This window comes from Anopheles bellator, chromosome 1 (assembly GCF_943735745.2).
Source record: "Anopheles bellator chromosome 1, idAnoBellAS_SP24_06.2, whole genome shotgun sequence".
NCBI lineage: Eukaryota > Metazoa > Arthropoda > Insecta > Diptera > Culicidae > Anopheles > Anopheles bellator.
Window position 1 is genome coordinate 51,795,558 of NC_071285.1, and position 19,975 is coordinate 51,815,532.

Consider the following 19,975-nt stretch of genomic DNA (forward strand, 5'->3'; position numbering starts at 1 on the left):
TTATCGTCGAACTATGAACCGGGAGTATAATGCGGAGTATGTGGAGACTCCTGCGAAAAGCACGTTCGGCCAGTATACCGGGGGCTTCGTCAGGTATTAGCCAGCCAACAAGGTGTGAACATCGATCGAAGCGTAAGATCGCGGGAAGAAATGAAGTAATAAAATTTATCACTTACTGTTGATCGGAGAATGGAGGATGTTGATCAATGGTATCTTAATTGATACATGCTACTTAAGAATTGTAGTAGAAAAGGACGAACGGTGGTGAACGCCGTCATAGTAGAACATTTGCTACCTTTAGTAAACATTAAAAGGATTACAGATAGAAATGTCGTTTAGGAAGGTTTGGATCGATTCTCTCATTTCTATCCCATCTTGCCAAATGAATACAATTCGATCGTTAATTTTTTAAGGTTCAATACTCAAAACATGAAAATGGCACCAACTGGCCGATTATTTATTGGAATTTATGCTATAGCATGATTTGGGCCATGTTTGTTTGGCCTTGAGAAGGACAGGCTTCCGTGAAGATCCGGGGTGTTTCTTTTCCTTGTCTATTGATTAAAAAAAATATAAAAAAATCAAAAATACAACACGATTTCAAATTCTTACAAATTTTTTCAAAACTCATGAAGTATGATAAATTAGAAAAAAAAAGTCTCAGAATTTATATTGAAATGTGGTTTAAGTCATGTGACCAATGCAATTGAGTTCAGGCTTAAGTGTAAGACGTCAATCAAAATCCGTTGTTTCCTTTTAATTTCATTGTGTAACATTTATACATTGTACCAAATTTACCTACTTTTCATAAGTTTTACTACGGTCCGTTTATAAATAATATTTCTCATAAATAAATCACAATTAGTATTAAGTGATGAATTGCGGATGAGTGCGCGCACATCCGGAACAACATCCGGTTTTACCTCACTTCTATGGGAGCACCAAACCAAACGCCAAACGGATGCGGCCCACGGCGTGCGAAATCATCCAAGTCTCCGAAGCGAGCGAAGCGAACCGTTCCGAAAATTACGCCACGAAATTCGCCGCGGCCGTCAGCCATCCATCATGCTCCGGAGAGGAAAAAAAAAACAAAACAAAACTGGAGCACTAGCAGGATGGCAAGAAAACGGCCGTCATTCGGTGACACTCGGTGGAAATGCTTTAGAGAGACAGTGTGTCTTGGTGTATGTGGGCACTGTTTTTATTAATATTTTGGCAAAGCAGTGGCAGCTCCGTCCGCTCGGCTGCCCGCTCTGTGTGGAGCTGGGCGTTTTGGGCTCGCCCCATGGGCCCCACGTGTTCCTCCTGGGAACGAGAGCGAGACGCACGTGTCACCCGCTCGTGATTCGGCCAACCGCCACTTTGCTTCTCGCTCTTGCGCTCCACGACGGGGCTTCCGTCGCCAAATGGCGTGTGTTTGTGCGCCCTCCCGAAAAGTGTCTACCGGTGGCCGCTACGGGCGTACACCGTTCGTCTGTTTACACGGGTTTTTCTCCGCATTTTCGGAAGCACCAGCGAGCGCTAGGACCAGGGGTTGCGCAGAAGACCCGAGCGCAGCACCCTGCGACCGGAACCAGGCAACCGCCAACGGCGACGGCGATAGCAACAATAGGGGAAACGCGAGCGAACGGTTCGGCACGATCGCCCGACGGCCGCCGACCAGCTGCTGCTGTCAGCGAGTGGCCACGGCGGCCCCGGCGGCTGTAAACATTGCCGGCGTCGGGCACTAGGCGGCTCCATCGGGCGGCCGGCATCGGTGTTCGGGTGCGAGCAAAAACAAACCGAAGCGCACCCGAAGAGGGCCCCGAACTACCGAACCACTTATCCCTAACCTATCGTAGTAGCCATCGCAGCGAAAGGGCATACCAGTTAGTCGGTCGGCTTGGTTCGAACGTGTCGGACGCGTGTGTATACGCTCTTCGCGGTGTTAATCCTTCTCTCGGGTGCTCGGGAATACGGAGCTTAGCCACGCGCTGTCGACCCAAGGACGGTTGCAAGATTCCCCCAAGAAGTCCCAGAAGCTAGCTGATCGCGTCGTCTGTGAAGCGATTCCGTGGGTTCGCCTGTCCTGGCTGGACGTACTAGATGGTGCGGTCCGTTGATCGTGGGATTAACGAGTCGATTGAGTTGACACCGCTAACCAGTGGCTGTAGGTTCGGCGTGCGCGAAAGATCACTCAAATCTAACTATAACTAGCCGTGGGCGAGGATCTCCCTGCGGGCTGGGGGCGATCGCTGGCACCAAAGTTCGCGAGTGTCTCGGTGACGCGATCTTCTGCACACGTCACCAGAAGAAAGTGCTGACAGACCGTGTGGTGGTCCGAAAGCAATAGAAATTAAGAGCGTGTTTATGTCCGGCCCGATATGAGGTGTGGTGAGTGATTAAGAGCGGTATTAAATGCGCTGAATCGAGGTCCCGCTTGCGAACGGGGTGTCCCGAGATCACTGTCGGGACGTAAATTGAGAGTGAAAACCGACCAACCACCGACACTGTGTGAGGTGTTTTGACCGAGTGGTACCAGCGGTGCGGTGCGGTCGCAAGGGCAAAGAATCATAACGCCACCGAGCTTCGTTCCTTTGGCAGGTACCTGTTTAATGTTTAATTTCATTAATATTTATTAGCATTCAGAGAGTTGGCCACGGAGCCGCCAACGGAGCGACCCAGTCTCCGTCGGTGTTGAAAGTCGAGCTTCCGGTATTCGGGCAAAATTCCAGTCCATCAGAAAAGGGTGCCATCGCTGCTGAAGTGGTTGCCCTATTCAAGCGCTTGACGGATGGCTTATCCTTCTTGATCCGTAAATTATTTCGTACGACAAATCTTTCCCGGTCCCAGGTCGGTGGGCCTGATGGCGGGACCTAGGGGTAGACGGGCATTTTTCACGCCTTGGTGCAAAAGTGTCGCGCCAACACCCTAACACCATCCCCACCCGGGGCCGGGCCTGTCTGCGGTCGGGAAGCATCGTCGTCTAAGGGGCGACCTCGTTTTGAAGCGGTCGTGCTCGGTGGACCGTCAAAGGCTCGAGCAAATGCCGGGCTGCTTAGAGGATTAATTAAACGTAGCCCCCACCGGAGCACGGCACGGCAATCTGCCCATCTTCAAAGTGCGCGTCATAATCCGGACGAAAACTGCACCGGTTGAGCCAGCAATTCATAATTCATAGCACTGGAGAAGTTGCTGACTGCTGCGCTTTGCGGTTCGAGCCCGGAACTGAACTGGCCACCAATTTCTTACTACAAGCCGCTCGGGAAGGCCGCTGAATTGACAGTGTTCGAATTCGACAAGCACAAGTGACAAGTGTTTATTTGCAAATTACACACCCAATTGGACCATAAATCTTCTCAATATTGCTTCCTCGGCCTCGGACATTCCCGAACGACCCGAGCCGCAATAAATTATTTTTATTGAGTGCGACCTCGGCGATCGGCTTGAGGATCCGGCACGGCGAGCTGATGCAAAATATATAATTATAAATTCTCTTCTTACGGAGCATAAATCGTGCTTGTTTGTCACCGTTTCCACTCGATTTGGATTGCTTAAAGCTGTCGCGGCAAGGGAACCGATGGTCCAGCCACGAAAACCTTCCTGTTAAGCCTTTATGATGTTTTATCGATTTTATCTCGTTCGTCGTGCGCCGTCCGGGCAGACAGTGCGATAATCAATATACACTTTGACTGCTGACCCTCGACGGGAGGCAAGCATAATTCGTTATAACGCAGACCATTAGCATACCGTAGCATGGACGAGCGAGCATTCAGCCGTACCGGACCGAACACCCGGCCCAAGGTCTGTGTAAATGTCGCGCTGCATATTATCCTTTCCGCTTTGAATAATCGATGGTTTCAGCATTGTCAGCTCCGCTTTCGGTCTCATTCCGAGCCATGACACTGCAAACGCATCGTGCGGTCGCCTGCATCCGGAACGGTCAACGGTTTTCGTTGTCCAATGTTCCGACAGCCTGGACTGGAGATCGATTCCAATCCAATGAACCAACGTGGAGCTCGAAGGAAAACAAAAACCCGAAGCTCGCACACATTTTTCACATGGCACCGGATTGGGGTTCTGTGCTGGAAGTTCGACCTAGAGGCCCTAGAGTGGCGAAGAAACGCAGCTGCTTGTGCAGACGCTGGTTGACAGGGCGACCGAGGAGACGCCTTCCGGAACCGGCCGTCGTTCCGGTGATTGTAACGATACCACAGACCGGTGACCGTAATTCAGGACATGGCCGGACAATTTCAATTTCCTCTCACAATTAGGTCGGGCACCAGGATATATTTATGCTCCAGTTTGCGTCCATCAACATTTTTCGGAGTTCGGGGCCCAGCGTTCCGGGAAGGAAGTGTGCATTAAAGCGGAAGGATGTGAACGTGTTGCTCGCTCCGGACGGGCTAGTGAGACAATGGTGAACGGTGGTGAGGATGCGCCCGGTGGACCCTAAAGTGCTGGCAGTAACAAGTAAATTCAATTCTGACACCGTCTCCGGGGGGTGAGTCGCACGGTACGGCAGTCTGGGCTGAGCACAAGGCCACAGGTCAGAATAATATGGTCCCCCTTGGAAGCGCAGCCGATGCACAGATGCTCCGCTGGGAAAAGGGAATTTCCGGAGAGCTGACACTGACGTGCCTGATTTTAAGATGGCCCGACGGCGGCCTCTAGTTGTGTGTGCATGTGTATGTGTGGGAATCGTCATGAGTGTTGCACATTCAACATCGTTTTCCAATTATGTTGCACTAAGCGTAAAAGTTTCTCTCGCTCTCGCTTTCCGCAAAGCCGGAACTACGGAGCTGTCGCCTCTCCGGCAGAAAGACAGACGCTTCCGATGCGGATGCTGGTGGCGACCGTAAGGGTGGAGCATTCGCCAAAAGTTGCTGAGCGGAGTGAATCGACTTTCTTGTGCGCCTCACCGAGCATATCCGGTGTGATCGGTGGGAACGGAGGCGTGCGCCAATCAGCAACCGAGACCTCACCGATTATGAATCTATTAGTGTGTGATTGTGAAGGTGTGTTAGAGGAAGCCCGGCACGGGTTGTCACCCGACCAGAAGGTTCTACCGGTGCGCTTAGGAACTTGGAATCCCTGACAGGTTTTTGGCATGGAAAATCCCATTTGAATTCAGCACACGGTTGAAACTGCGTTGAATGAGTACACGTGGTATAAAGTTTTTTTAATCATCAGAGAGAGACTAAAACATCTGCTGAGTTGGAGATAGTGAATATTGGCAAACGAATACTACTGTTTCCAAAACATATCGAGAATCAGCTCGTAACTGAAAAACCCTTTTTTTCTTCTAAATATTGTCTAAATAAGTCTTTCTTTGCCATAGCCTTCAACATGGAGCGGCTTTTTAAATTTAGCGGACAACCAGAAGTCACATTGTGCTTCATCAGGCTAAATAAACGATGTGGGTTTAGTTTCTGTTGAAACGATTACGAATTGATCACAAAAATATGATGCAAATTCATCACGAGGATGTTGAGCTAAGAATTTTCTCTCCACAAATCCATCCTTTTTGGCATACACCATTACACAAACGACCCATAATACCCAAACATTATTCTTTGTTGACAGTTTGGTCCGCTTGGAAGGAAATCATGATGAAAATGATGCACCAGTGTTGCTAAATGCTAAATGTTTCTATTTATATCGATAGGTGTTCGATGTGCACCGATGTGAAACACATTTTAAATCTCGAAAAAAAAACGAACTGATAAAACTTCACACTCGAACAGAATCAATAAATAGTTGACCACGCTAACCGCGCTTAACGCGTTGAACGCCATCCCAAATGGTACACTAATAGAAATGAGCTCAGCTCTGATTGGGTTCCATTATTCCGGTTATCGATTCCGTGACCACCCCAGGTGGCCCGTGCAAACCGCTGTATCGCCTCATAGTCGCCGCAAAGTGTTGGGTGGTTGACGTTAAATTTCAATGCACCGATTCAATTCCAACCAATTATGCTAATTTGTTGTCGTTGTCCGTCGCCGATTCGGTGGCGAGCGATCGCGATTACTACCCCACAAATAGCCGTCAAAATCGAGCGTGTGCGAGGATACTAAAGGGAAAAAAGAAAATCGAAGTTTTTTCGTTGTACTTGATTGTAAAAAGAGTGCAACAAAAATTATGGCCACTGTTGACATCTAAGCAGGACCATAGCGCACGGCAAGCCGATACATGCTGGGCCGCATTCCGATGTAGGCACGCGGACAAATGGCTGCCAATCCAGAAGCAGTGATCCGCAAAGGTCCCCCAGACCCAGTTGGGAGGAACTTTCTGGCAGGGTCCTGCAGCGACACCCAAACTGGCCGGACGACAAGCCAGATGACGATTGATGGTTGTCTGCCCGAACAGTGCTCAGTATGAGCTTGCCTTCCTCTAGCATTGATTTGTCGCATAAACATGCACACACGCAGTGATCCAAAGTCCGGCAACTTTGGTGGACAGCGGCATGACACGACGCGACACAACAATCTGCGTGCCGCCGGTCGAAGGAAAAACATTCAAACACCGACTGTTTAGTTTTTCAATTAAATCCGTCAACCGACGAGGCCAATCGGAGGCCGGCGAACGTCCCTTTTCGTGTTCCCGAGGGCCCCCATCAGCAGCAGCATCAGCAGCAGCATCGTCCACACCGCTGGTCGCTGCATAACAATGGCGGCACATATGGTTTTGACAGGGCCGGCGCCTCGGCACCGAGTGCGGTGCTTTTTGTCGAGCGGTCCGCACACTGTGTCGGCGATGCACAAATCGGATGCTGGCCGATGCACCAGCATTGGGGCGTGCAAAATATCTGGCCAAAGCCACACTTGACCAGTCGCCGGTCACAGAACACCCACTCCACGGTCCTTGCCCGCATCGAAGTCAGAGTCGAGTCCGCCTGACATAACCCGGCCGATACGGACCGACCGACCGACCGATGATGATGGTGGTGGTTGTTGTTGTCGTGTTGTTCTCGTTTTGTAGTGCGTCCCTGCCCACGCCTTCCCACTCTTGGCGTTGGGTGCATTCTAGGCCGACGGGAAGCATGTTTCTAATGTTAAAATTTTCCGAAAGGCATGTTATGTTAATTGAGCGCACCATTACAAGTCACCAGCTCGGCCATCGTGCCGCTCCAGTCGCTGCTGTTGCCGCCGCCGGTCACCGATGATGAGGGGCCATCAAAAGCAGCTCAGAGCGATACTCTGCGTGCGAGATTTACAGTAACGAATCAATTTGTGGAACATGGTCCCGTGGCTGCGCTGCGGCCCGGGGGGGTCCGGAAGTCTGCAGCAGAAATTGATAAATGATTGGACTGAGCAATTTTTTCTCGGTTTGTGGCACTCACAAGTTGCGCTCTGTTGTGTCATAATTGAACTCGTGTTCGTTTGAGAGATTTATGCGTGCTTATGTTCCCTTGCTACTTGCTACAACTTGCTGATTTTCGAGGTAATTTTCGATTTAGTCGCAGCACAAATCACTGCTCTGTGTTCGAAACATCCTTCCAATTGCGGGCAACGGCAACTCTGCGGTCCGTAGTGTCGATGACACGAGGCTAGCAACAATCGGGCAACATGCAACACGTCGCCTGTTACACGTGCCGCAGCATGACGGGCAGTATGCGTGGGGTCAGAGTGCGGTTCACCCGCACACGCCGCTGTTGCTCATCAACACATTCGCGAATGAAGTTGGCGGCACCGAGGGCCGGCACCGCAATTTAAAAACTGTCACTGCCCCGTCGGTTGACGGACACGAACTGTCAACCGTTTGTCACGCTGACCGACGGGCGCCCGTGTCCCGTGACGGTGGTGGTTGGGAATCCGGTCCGATTGGTCCCCACGGCAGGCAGGCAGGCAACCGATATGATGTATGTAAATTCAATTTAAACGCCCCCGGATCCATCTGTCGCCGTACGCGCTGACAACGGAGCGGGCATTTTTCAGCCAACCGGCAGGTCCTCGGGTGTCTCTGTGATTGTGCGCTGCAAGGATGCGTTTTACTGTCACACTCAATGGACCCCGTGGCGTCCTGTCTTCCCCGGGCGATTGGTATTCATATCGAATGGCTAGGTCCGGTTGCGCCTCTGCGGAACACGCGGTTTTTGTGAATCTCGTCCCTCGGCGCGATACGACATTGTACCGACGAGACACGACGCTGGATGACATTCGTAGAACGACGGGGAGGTTTTCCTAACTCAGCGTTGCTCCGTTGCCTGTCAAAATTGGGTCCCAAACAAAGCGATCCGGGCATGTGAGTTTGTGTGGTTACTGTTAAATATGCGTTTGATTGAGCGAGAGTCAAACACGTCCGGAGTCCGGAGCACCATCGACTTCATCAATGCTGCCACCCTTACACTGTTGGCACTTTTTTCGTGCACTTTATTGGCACCAGTTGCTCGTGTGAGGCACGCCATTCACGGGGAAGGTATCGGCGATATTGAATGGGTCGGCAGCCGAATATTTTGTGGACCCCTCAGCGGAAGGACGAAGAACAATGCAGTCGTGGAATACAACCTCCGCACGCAATGTGGCCGCGCTGTGGGGCTCCAGTCCTCACACTTGATTGCTATGATTATTGTGGGTTGAAGCTGTGAAGGGAAGACCTCTGGGTTGGTACAATGCCGTCAGCATTTCTGGCGTTGAGTGAGACTTCATAGCACTTGAGCAGCACCCCTGGCGTTTGGCACCTTCCTTTGGCCGGGGGTTTCGGTTTCTATTGATGCCTCATAAGGTGCCCTTTCCGGGGGAAGTAACCATGACAATGAACTTGTTATTGCTTGCTACATGAATAAACCCCCGCAGCAAACCATAACCTCATTACATCCTTAAACCCAACCCGAATGGCATTAAAAGCTGCTTTGGAAAGCAACAAAACCTCTTATTGCTGGTGTGACTTCCCGGCTATAGTTCCCGACGTGGCGAAGGGGCGAAAAATCCCACCCCAAGACCGCCCAAAACCCACTCCCCAAAGCCGGAACTCCCGGTGGTCACCCAAGAAAGAACTGCATCTGAGACGACCGAGACCGAGTTGTTTTGCCAGTCTCTCGTTCCCGGCTGGGCCAGTTTTTCGAGCATTGTTTTCACTTCTGGCCCTGTCCCGAAAGAAGCAGAACTCTTCATTTATGCAAAAGCATCCGACCATACAGCAACAGCTTAAAAACACGAAGCACCGAATTCGGCGCGCTGTCAGCGTGCGTCCCGTGGAGGATATAGTCGTTGGCTTTCATAACGCCTGTCTGCCTGCAGTTTTTTTTTGTTTCGGGAAACTGGTTCTTTGTTTTCGCATCCGAAACATGAATGTTTTCCCAATTGTTTTCTTGTCGGGCGGCACACGGTTTTTTTGGTCCGTGGCACACTTTTTCTTCGTATCTTCCCGTAGGTTCTGCGGGTGGCTCATGAGCGGGCATGTGCGAATGTGCTTGTCGTTTGTTTCGTTTGGCGTAGCGAATTGAAGTACTTAATCTTGAGTTCTTGCAAGTGACACGGAGCTCGGTGTTTTCTCTTTCCAAGTCCTTCCATAAGATGAAGTTTGGGAGCAGCAAAGTGTTCTTGAAAGGGATAATGGTATCAGCATTGCAATGGCTATTGTATGAATTGAGTTTATCATTTCGATTCCGATAATTACCGAAATTTTATTCTAAAAGACGGTTGTCCTAGAACATGTTAAACTTATGTTTATAATTTCGAACGTCGTCACCTAGTAAATAATTTGATAAATTTAAACACTTTGCCAGACACGCAATTTGTGGTTCGTCCGAATGGTTTTGTCCTTCGCCACGAATCATATTCCACCTTTGTCGACGACGTTAATTTGAATTATGACAGTGCTTAAAAAACGTAAATAAAAAAAATGCACCATAAAACGAAGCTCAACAACAGAAACACAGCGGGCATACTGCTGGCCACCCAAGACCCAGACGAATCCGAGCGCTGCGAGTCACGTCAGCTGATTTTCCGACCCTTTTCGTGTGTGGCCACCCGCGGTTCACAGGGAAGAATCTCGTTTTTAACGATCACACATTAGGACAGCGTCCGGCAATGGGCAGAACCGCGTTCGCTAACCGCTAAGTGGCCGCTACCCATAGTGCGGCGGCTGCGTAGGTTGACGGATGTGGCGGCCGCAGAGCTCTGTTTCTGGGAAAATTAAGATCTTGAAATGAAGACGTGGAGAGGAAAAGAAGCTGCCAGCATGAATCATCGCAGCGCAGGCAAATCGTTCTATTTCGGTAACGATATATTGAGTGTGGCCATAGTGAGAACGTTACTAATGAGATCATATTTTAGATTGTTCCCTGAAAGTGGTTTATGCTATTGCGAGCTACTAAATTAAAATGTGCTTATCGGCCTAGCGACAGCGTTATGATTATGGTATAAAAAGTTATTTCACCATATGGCCGAGAAAAATGTGACAACCGCTTAAAAGTGTTTTCCTGCTTCGTTCCAATCGTCCAAACCGAGTTGTAATTATTCAAAACAATTTGCCTTTACTCGACGTCCGACCAGAATATCGCATTAATTAACGCACACTTTATCGGCGGTGTTAGGAGACGATTCACTTATCGTGGTAATGCACGTAAGCGTCTAAGTGGGTCTGTAGCACTTACAAACCAGAATTTACATAAATTGTCGTTTCGCTTGTTACTTCCGGAGCTACCATTATTCGGACCGCTTCTTTCACCGGTTCTTTTTCGCCCACCAGACGGTCCCGCTTTTCTTTCGTGTCGGGCCGTGTCGCCGCTTGGTCGTCGGCGACTTATCAGCGTCTCCGTTTTGTACTTCATTATGCATAATGTGTGAATAAATGAATTAATTAATCAACACATTACTGCCACCGTCGTCACGCCAGCGAAACGAATCTTGTGTTTTGATGGGTTTCGGTAGCGGTTCCGCCAGGATTGCGGAACCCGCAAAGCAACACGGGAAGACGAATGTTCCGGAGCCACCCGCTGGGTGTGTTTGAGGTTTATCGCTATTATGTTGCAAGATTGTTCTGTGTGTTTGCTAATTGATGGTAATTTTATTTTATTCCACATATTTTTAAGAAGCATGCTTTGAATTTGCGTGGCCAAAAATATGTTCGCTCCAAGTGCGTCGTTCACAGGCCTTAATCAATACGCCTCGTCACGGGGCATCGTATCGGTGGGATCGGGGAAATCTTTCACACTTCGATAATTAACTCCCACAAAGCCGTCAAGCCGAACGACTGGATTTTCCACCGTTCCACCGGGTGGGAAATTTTGTCACGGGATTAAGGAAGCGTTGAAATGATTGCGGGTCCCGTTACGCCGAATTTCCATTCCAAGTGCGCCGCCGATGCACCGAGCCGCCGCCAGCAGGAACCGGGTAGCTCCACCGATGTTTGTTTATGCGCTCGCCAAATGAATTGGTGCGCCGCGATACGCCAGCGCACCAGCGCTAAATTTGTTGAGCCGAAGCCGAATTAAACGGTTCATGAAATCGGCTGAAAACCCCGAGCTATGGAAGAAAAATAAAATCCAGTGGGGAAGAAGAAGGAGTAAAACATAAACCATCAATCCCATGCTCGGCCGATGATTGGCGACTGAACGGTGCCGAACGGTGTGGTGCGATTACGAAACGCACAACCCTCGGCCAGGAAATGAGGCCCACGCGCCCGGCTGCACACTGAGCACGTGGGTAGCGCGGTGTCCGTGTGCCCTCCCGGAAGTGGGCCGATGTTGGTGCTGCTGCTGCTGCCGGCGACGGGCAGCAAAGTGCTTCCAGTACCCGGGCAGCTGGCGGCTGGGAATCAATCAAGTTAATTGAATCGAATTAATCCCAGTTAAAATGGAAATTAAAATCGCCACCGAGGGGTGCGAAAATGGTTGGGAAAGTGGCCATAAAAAAACGGGAACAGTCTGGGGTGTTACGACAAAACGAAAAAACAGAAAAAAACACACCGAGTGTGGCCAATACGGGGGCGAAAAAAGCAAAATACCGATCGTTACGACGGGACGGGCCCAAAACATGGTAGCGATGAAATTATCCGAACGGATGCGGAAATCATTCGTCCTGTTCGCGTACGGGTGCTCTCGGCAACTTGCGCCGTTTGTAGGGATGCGTCTCGTATCGGTTTTGTGGAACGGAAAGTGGAACAGGACTGCCAGCACCGAGTGGGTCTCGGTGGCAACAACTGGTCAACGGAGTGGCGAGTTGAAAGTATACTAGCCTCACAGGACTCGGCGCTGCTTCTGAGGGCCAGCGAATGGGGAACGAGTGCTGTGGAAAACAAATACCCCGTGCAATATGGTGTCGGGGCAAACAAATTTATAGGCGTCATCTGTAACAAGATTAATAACACACGAATCGCCTGCTAAATTGTGTGTTAAGTACTCTGTAACGGAGACTGACCGAAATGGTGTGAAGCTGTGAAGGGTCACTTCGTGTTTCTTTACTTAACATTGATTGGGTAATCGACATTTTGTTTGCGAGCTGACGGTTACACACCATTATCGCTGGTTGACTCCACCTCAACAACCGGGCAGCTTTAACGGCACAATATTGTGGCCAGCCACAACATTAGTCGTTGACTGAACCACCCGATTCGTGGTAGAGCTTTAAACGTCATTAGAGATTAGGGTTCGCTTCAATAATCCCTGCCATCCCGTTTGCGTGTCTCTGCTCTGATTGCTGTAATCTCTCATTGCAGGTGCGTGGACGGGCAGCAATCCATCGGGTATTAAACCGTCATCTGTTACCGTGCGAGAACAGCTGTCGGAATCTGTGATATTTCTCGCCGAAAGCAGCATTGTTACGGCTTCCGGCACATTCGCTCGTGCTGCTGCTGCTCATTTGGACGGAATCAAAATTGAGCCCGTCGGATTGCGGAGCAACGCGTACCGGGTAATGTAATACTTCACGGCGTACGGCGGGCCCCAGTATCGCGGGTAATGAAGAACATTTGAGACGCATCGAGTGCCTCAAGTGTTGCATCAAGCACCCGTGGCCGATGGCGGCTATCGCCCGCAGTTACACTGTTACACAGTGCCACCGTCACTGGAGGCCGACTGTTTTGACAGCCAGACACGATGGTACACGGCACCCATTGTTATCATTTGCGATTGTTATTATCATTGATATCATTAATGTAAACATTATGATCAGACAGACATTGGTCCGGGGTGTGTGTGGCATTTCCTCCCGGCCTTCATTCGCCACCAGCAATCCGCCAGACAGCATGGAGAGGTTGAGCATAAAATTTCAATGCCGGCCGGTTCATAAATTCAAATTTTCTTTATTCAAATTTATATTTATTAGGCACCGCGTGGCATGCGTTTCGGTCGGCGGGTGACAACGAAACCTTCGCGTACTCATCGCATTACAATGGTGCGGAGCGATTTATGCTACGCAGCGAGTGTTCATGCATGTCATTATGCATTACACACTAGTGATTGAACTCGCAACGAATGGTGCCGTTGTGTAGACCGCATTTTCAGCTGTGCGATGTTGTTACGGGCTTTACAAAAAATTCATAAACATGATTTGTAATGCCGGTTGAAATTTGGCCTCGCAAATAACTGATTCCGAAACATTCCTCCGCATTCAATGGAGGCGCTTGGTACGTTTCAGTTCACGATGGAGGCGCATGGTGTCTTTCATTAAAAGTAGTTTTTCTCTTTAATTTTTTCTTTTTACAATTTCAGTATAGTCTGCAGTTTGCAGTAAATTTAAAATGATTTCTAACGTTACAAAACGATTCGCTATAGCATATCGATCGCCTTCGATTCGCCAACGCTAAGGGCTCACGTTATTGACCGGCATCGACCGGAATTTGGATCGAGGCCAATGCAACGCTATGACAATTATCGAAATAAACAGCCTGATCCATGTATCTGGCTCATTGCCGTTGGCAATGCAGCATTCAGTTGGGGTTGCTAGCGACCGTCGTGGCCCGAACGGGTTGGATGAGGACCTTTCCGCGAGCGAGTGTGGAACACTCTAGTTTTAGTGCTTTCCACAAATTGTTATAGGTTGATCGAATCTTTATCGAATAGGGATAGATTTTTTATATAAGAACCGGTTGCCAGTGTTTAATTTGGCAGTGTCATTCGATGGCCTTCGCGGTCCAAGGATGTTTCGAACCTTTTTATAGCTGTTCTTTAACCTTTTCCATTGGATTGTTGGAGTCCATTAAATGTACACTGCATATTTATGGGAGGTTTCAGGAACGCGACAAGATCGGGTGAAGTGCAAGTAAGGTTTTCATCGTGTGCAACGCGTTCTCACTTTCTGCACTCCACTCCAGCGTGTTCGTTGCACGGTATCTGGTGTGAAAATCAACGCCACCAGCAGCTGTCAAGTCGGCCGGCCGGGGACTGGCCGGACGTCAGTCGACCGAGCAAAATAATCAATGTGCATTCCCATTTTAATTTGCACCGTACTTTTGTTCCATTTTTACAATTCATTCGGCTGCCTTCGGCTGTGGAATGCCGCCAGGGCAGTGCCGTACGATCTAGGCCCGGTCCGATAGAGCATAAGCGTCACCGCACGGTGGACCTGGTGTCCGCACGGAATGAGCATTCCGTGGGCGTCTTCCCGACACATTTCCCTTCGCTTCCACCACGCGCGTTCGCACACTTTTGATTGTTCATTTCCGGCCATAGAAAATCGACCCGGGCTTTCGGTGTCCTGCTGTGTCCGTCGCCCATTGCACCCGTTTCGCCCGCTCAACTTTTCTAGATGCCCGCGCTGCAACAGTGCCCATTTCCCACTTCACGGCGTCCTTTTCTACGGTGCCACCGAGAAAAATAATGGCACTGTGGCGTGGTGGTGCCTTCGCCTGATCCGCATCAACCGGTTGCCGTGGTTTTCGGACGACAAAGGATGAGAGGAAAAAGTAGAAAGTGAACTCCGTCCAAACAACGGGACAAATTAAAAGTAGAGCGAAGTGAATCTCGGACATGGCGAACAGTTTATCGGCATTTAAGAAGAGATAGGGCACAGTAAAGGGAAGGATTGTCCGAGCTCTATCGGCGAGAGTATCCGTCGTCGCCCTGTCGAGCAGCTTGCAGGATCACCTTGAACTGGGGCAGACGGCATCCGTCATTGCGTCACGACGACCCCCACTGATGCAAGATCCCTGTTCAAAGTCGGGCGCATAGCGCTTAGTCAGACTTAGGCCCGATCGCCAGCCAGGGACGGGACGAGCTTTGAAGTGCGTCTCCATGTCCTCGCGGTGTGCCGGGTTGATAAGGAGGAAAAGAAATGAAAAGACAATCTATTAAATGGCTTCCCTTGCAACGCGCTCCCGGTGCTTGCAGATACGAAAGGGATTAGCGTGATTCTGCATCCTCGCCGGCTGATGGCTGACGGGGAACTTTTTCTGCCGGACTTCTGCCGGATGCGTCACTGCACGGCACAGTGTGTAACGAAAGCAACGCCACTGGAACCACGTGGGAACAAAAGTAACAGAAGAACATATCGAGCAAGAATGGACATGTAACAGCGATTGCATAATTTCGGGCGCTTTGCTGGAAATCGCTCCCAAAGCATAAGCTTCTGCTTTAAAAGTGTCCTGTTTCTAAAAAAACATCACAATTAGCAGCTTTCTGCGATGAAATGGTTACGCACTGTGCCACGAGTGAATCTCCAGAAGAGAGGCAGCAAAAAGCGTCTTCCCAGCGAAACGTCGCAACATTGTGTAACCACAGGGCGTCATGAATACTGAGCAGGGAGCCCGACATCGGCATCGGCCAAGCCACGAGGGCTACGTTCTTCGCCATCGTACCGTGCCGTCCGTAGATCGTTATCCTGCTCATCCGTCCTGCCGTAGGTCGGGCGACTATTGATGCCATTGATCGCTGGTGTAGATGAGGATTTTTTTCTGTGTGCCCTTTCGTGTGACCATGGGCATCGCCTTCCGCAAAACCGAGGACGGACTGCAGGACGGAGCGATAATGTTCGAATCGACGCGCAACGACGACGGTGGGAGCCACACACAAAAAATAGCAAAATCAGTTCCTCGGAGTTGGGAGCAAAGAAAAAAATCCGGCGAATCCCGATAACTTTCCACACTCCATCCCAGGGAATCATCGCAGCTTGTGCTTCAGCGGGCCTTTCGGCGGGCACACTGGGTAATAAAACTCGGTGCTCTGCGGTAAATAAACTACACTTTCTTCGGGTCCTCGAGCAGCGACCAACGAGGAAACGATTTTTGCCGGTGTCCACCCGACCAGCGAGGGGGGAAGCCGCAAGATTTATGGCGCAAGGTGTACGTGGCGAAGGTGCGAAATTTATCTTCACCGCCACGGGAAAGAGCAAATCTTGCAAACGGCAGGCTCTTCGGGCTCAGCGCGGTCAACGCAAGGGCCGAGGAATTCAATTAAACGTGGTGCAAATTTTATCCGCCCCCGAACGAATTGATTCGATGAATCGCTCCGGACTTAGGACTTCCTGTTGTGTGGGCCACCGCTAAAAGGGACGAAGAGCTTCCCGGAAATTGTCTCGGGCCGGTCGACGCAGGCTGTCGAAGTGACTGACATTAAGCCTCCTTCGGTTCGGGGCGAGTAATTTATCATTTCTTTCGCGAGACAAAATGCAAATCCTCTTACGAGCGATATGGCATTGTAATGCGATTGTTTTGCATGCGGCGCGGCGGAAACAAGTGTCTATTAGAGAGAGCGCTCGTCTTGTTGCCGGGTTTCCGTTCTGAGGTTCTGTTAATGACGTGCCTGCACTCCGCGAGCCCAGGACCCATTATCGTTGTTTCCCGCTCGAAGTGTCTTGCGCAACAGATCTCTCACCGCTCTCGTGTGGTAATGGCGTCGGGTGCCGTTACAGGATGCGGCTCCATTGCATCCCTACTGGTGCATGTGTGCCGTTACACGGAACGTTCCACGGAATTGGGAGTGTGCAACGTCATTTTTTTGCTACATTAGTGCATCATCTTGTGCTTTGCATCAATGTCTCATTATGATACACCCATTATCATTCAGCGGGCGTAGAAGAGGGTTTTTTCTCCCTTTCTCTTTCGCTTCCGTGTTCTGCTTTCAATTATACCAACGTGAGGCGAGTGAGAAGAAGAAACGATAGTTTCATCTTGCGCAGTCTGAAGTGTCGCCCACTCGAGGCAAGATGAGAGATAGCGTAATGAGGGGGAAATGCATTATACTTCATGTTGTGGTGACTTTAAAGGCACTTAAGGCGCCTCCGGCGTGCATCGTGACCGTACGCGACCGTAATTCGTCGTGAAAGTGAAGCATTGCGTGTAATAACCCGCAGCAGCCAGCTGGTTTGCGGTTCGGCTGCGGCTCGGTGTGGATTAATTTAATCTCGTCCAGCCCAACGGAAACCGTAGGCCGTGGCTCATTTATTAAGACCTTGGCGACAAATTATCACATCACACGGCTTCACCGCTCGCCGCACGGTTTGCTTGCTAAGTGGGTTGCAGCGTGAACCCTGTGCTGTCATTCAGGACCCCGGGCGAAAGGACACGTGGCGGTCGGCAAAAATAGAATCTCTGCTCCTCGCACACTGCTGAAAAAATCTCCACTCGGTGCTTATTACCGCATGCGATCAATTGGCGCGATGTGTCATGTGTGTTGGCGTTGGCTGAAATAAATGCACCACGTTGATCGATTTAATTAGGAAAAACGATGCTTAATACAAAACTCAATTATGGCCCTGCCTTCGTTAATGGCAAGCAAATATTTGAAAACACACACCGTCATAAGGGGGTGTGTTGTTTGAATATATTATCACTGCAGCCACTGGCCGAATGTTGGTCGGCCACCCGGTGAAAAGTATGTAATTTATGCTCTGCCTCCTTTCGAGAGTCTCCAACCCGTTTGCTTTAATGCTGAAGATTCCGAATGGAACGAACATGACCGGCCACCGGCCACAGCTGCTGCCTTTCGCGGTGCTAATCGCGGCGCGCTCGATGTTCCTTCCTTCTTAATGATGCAATTTATAATGTGGCTATTTTGGTGCGCACGGCTGCCGGGGCGCTGTCCCACATCCAACGGGCGACTTCCGACACTGACCTCGACGGCACCGTGCGGCGTACGGCTTGAAGCCTGCCTGGCTGTCTCGGGGGCTTAAGATGGCGGCTGGCTTACCGGCAGGGCTTGACCGAAGCCGGGTGCGATGTATCAACCCTACGCCAACATACCGCATCGGCGTACGCTCGGCACCATAAATAAGCGGCCTGGGGTGGCGGTGTGGTGATTGAGCCGGCGTCCCCTGGATTCTGCTCCGTGCGAGGCGGTCGCGCATCGGAATGCGTTCGCCGGGCCGGAACTCGGACTCGACCATTGAGTGATATTGCAATTAATAAATCATAATTCCCGTGTGGCAGGATTTTATTAATAGGATTTTAAGCCCATTCACCAGGGTCCCGGGCGCACGGCCATGATTCATTTTCGTGTGCCCTTTCTCCAGCCGGTCGCCCGCCAGCCGGGTTGTTAGTTTTTGTGTGGTCAACTTTTTCCGCCGGCAGTACGCAGACTTCTTGCACTTTGGTGTCGAGCTCACGCATTCACACGCCGGACCAACTGGGACCCGGGCCGTGAGGTCGCGCTCGGCCGGACAATTAATTACCACCACACCACACGGCACGTAATCCATATCAATTTATCATGTTACGGGTGGAAGAAATCGGTAATCCGCGCCCGCGATATCCTTGCAGGCGATTGGCGCCTTGGGGGGGGGAGGCGGGATAAAGAAACACGGGTTACGAATCCGAGTCCTGAGCCCACAAACAACTACGTCCGGTCGGGAGATCGATCGCATGTAATTACAATGTTAAAATGTTGTTGCTGCCAGTGCCACGCGCGCGCCCAATCGGAGCGATGATGGGGATCACATTTCTGTTATCCGCGGTGAGATTGGTGCTAAACAACATGCCCGATTGTGGCTCACACCGGTGGCTGCATTTTAATGAGCTTTTCGTGGAGCTTCGAGGATTGGGAAATTGAATTACAGTAGGTTTGTGAAGCACCCGAAAGGCGTAATGTGTTTTGTTTAAAAATATGTTTGTAGCGGTGGTTGTTCCGCCAAATTTTAATCAGAAAATTGATACTGAACACTATTGCAGTACTTCACAGAAATGATCATAGGAGAACATACTCACTAGTAGCTTGTACAATCCGGCGTTTCACTCGTAATTTTTGGCGTATTGTTGTGCGAATGTTAAAAACGCCTAAAAGTATGCAATCGATGCATATTTGTTCGGTTATTACTTTGTACAACCGACTGCGATTTAATTTCATTTTAAACACTGCACATTATCCATTATTTGAGCATAACAATTTATTCCCTAGAAACAATGCACAAAATGCTTGCAAAACATACATTCACGTGCTCGAAGTGCAGTTGCAACAGTCAGCGTGCCCGTTAATCCCGTTGTGCACCAGATTTCCCGTTTGCTGTCAAACCCGGTACGGTACGATTTCCGACATTTCCGACCCACTGCCGCCGCTCAAACAATTTCCCATTCCGGTTCGGAGCATAAAGAAAACATGGCCCCGGCACACACCTGGTGTGGGGTGGCTTCTTGAGCGTTCGAAATCGTCACCACCGCCGCTCAGCTGTCAGCTGCCAGCGTACCGAACATCGGGCCGTTTAGGTGTCTCCGGTTAATTTCCAGTCAACTCCTGGAAACTCCCCGGTTGGCCGGTGGCGTGTGGAGCACGAAATGAGCACGGCGATGGAGGTTTCGATTGTGATGCACTTCGCTGCCATCCTTTGAAACCGTTGCCTCATGGATCAACTCGCGCGCTCTTACGGAAAGACGTGTGCCCGACTTTCACACGGAACACAGACGCTGGCCCGGCCCATAATGTGTTTGCCTTGCGATCCCTGCCGACGACGGGTCTGACGGGTAAATGAGAATTTACTACTCCGTGGGGATTTTATTAAATTTCTATAAAATTTATTTCTATTTTAAATTAAATGGCGGTGGTTGCAGAAGATCTACTGCCACCGTGTCGCTGTCGGAATGCCAACCGACAATCTGGGTGTGCCGGCGGAGATGGGTCATCCGGCAG

General features: G+C 50.2%; 1 protein-coding gene across 1 annotated transcript in view; it reads left to right on the forward strand.

The window, feature by feature from the left end:
- Nucleotides 1-2,469: 2,469 nt before the first annotated feature.
- Nucleotides 2,470-19,975, forward strand: part of LOC131205962 (uncharacterized) — a 53,649-nt gene continuing 36,143 nt past the window's right edge. The window contains exon 1 of the mRNA XM_058198293.1: nt 2,470-2,583. The gene's annotated coding sequence lies outside the window, so the exon portion shown is untranslated. The remainder of the gene's footprint in view (nt 2,584-19,975) is intronic.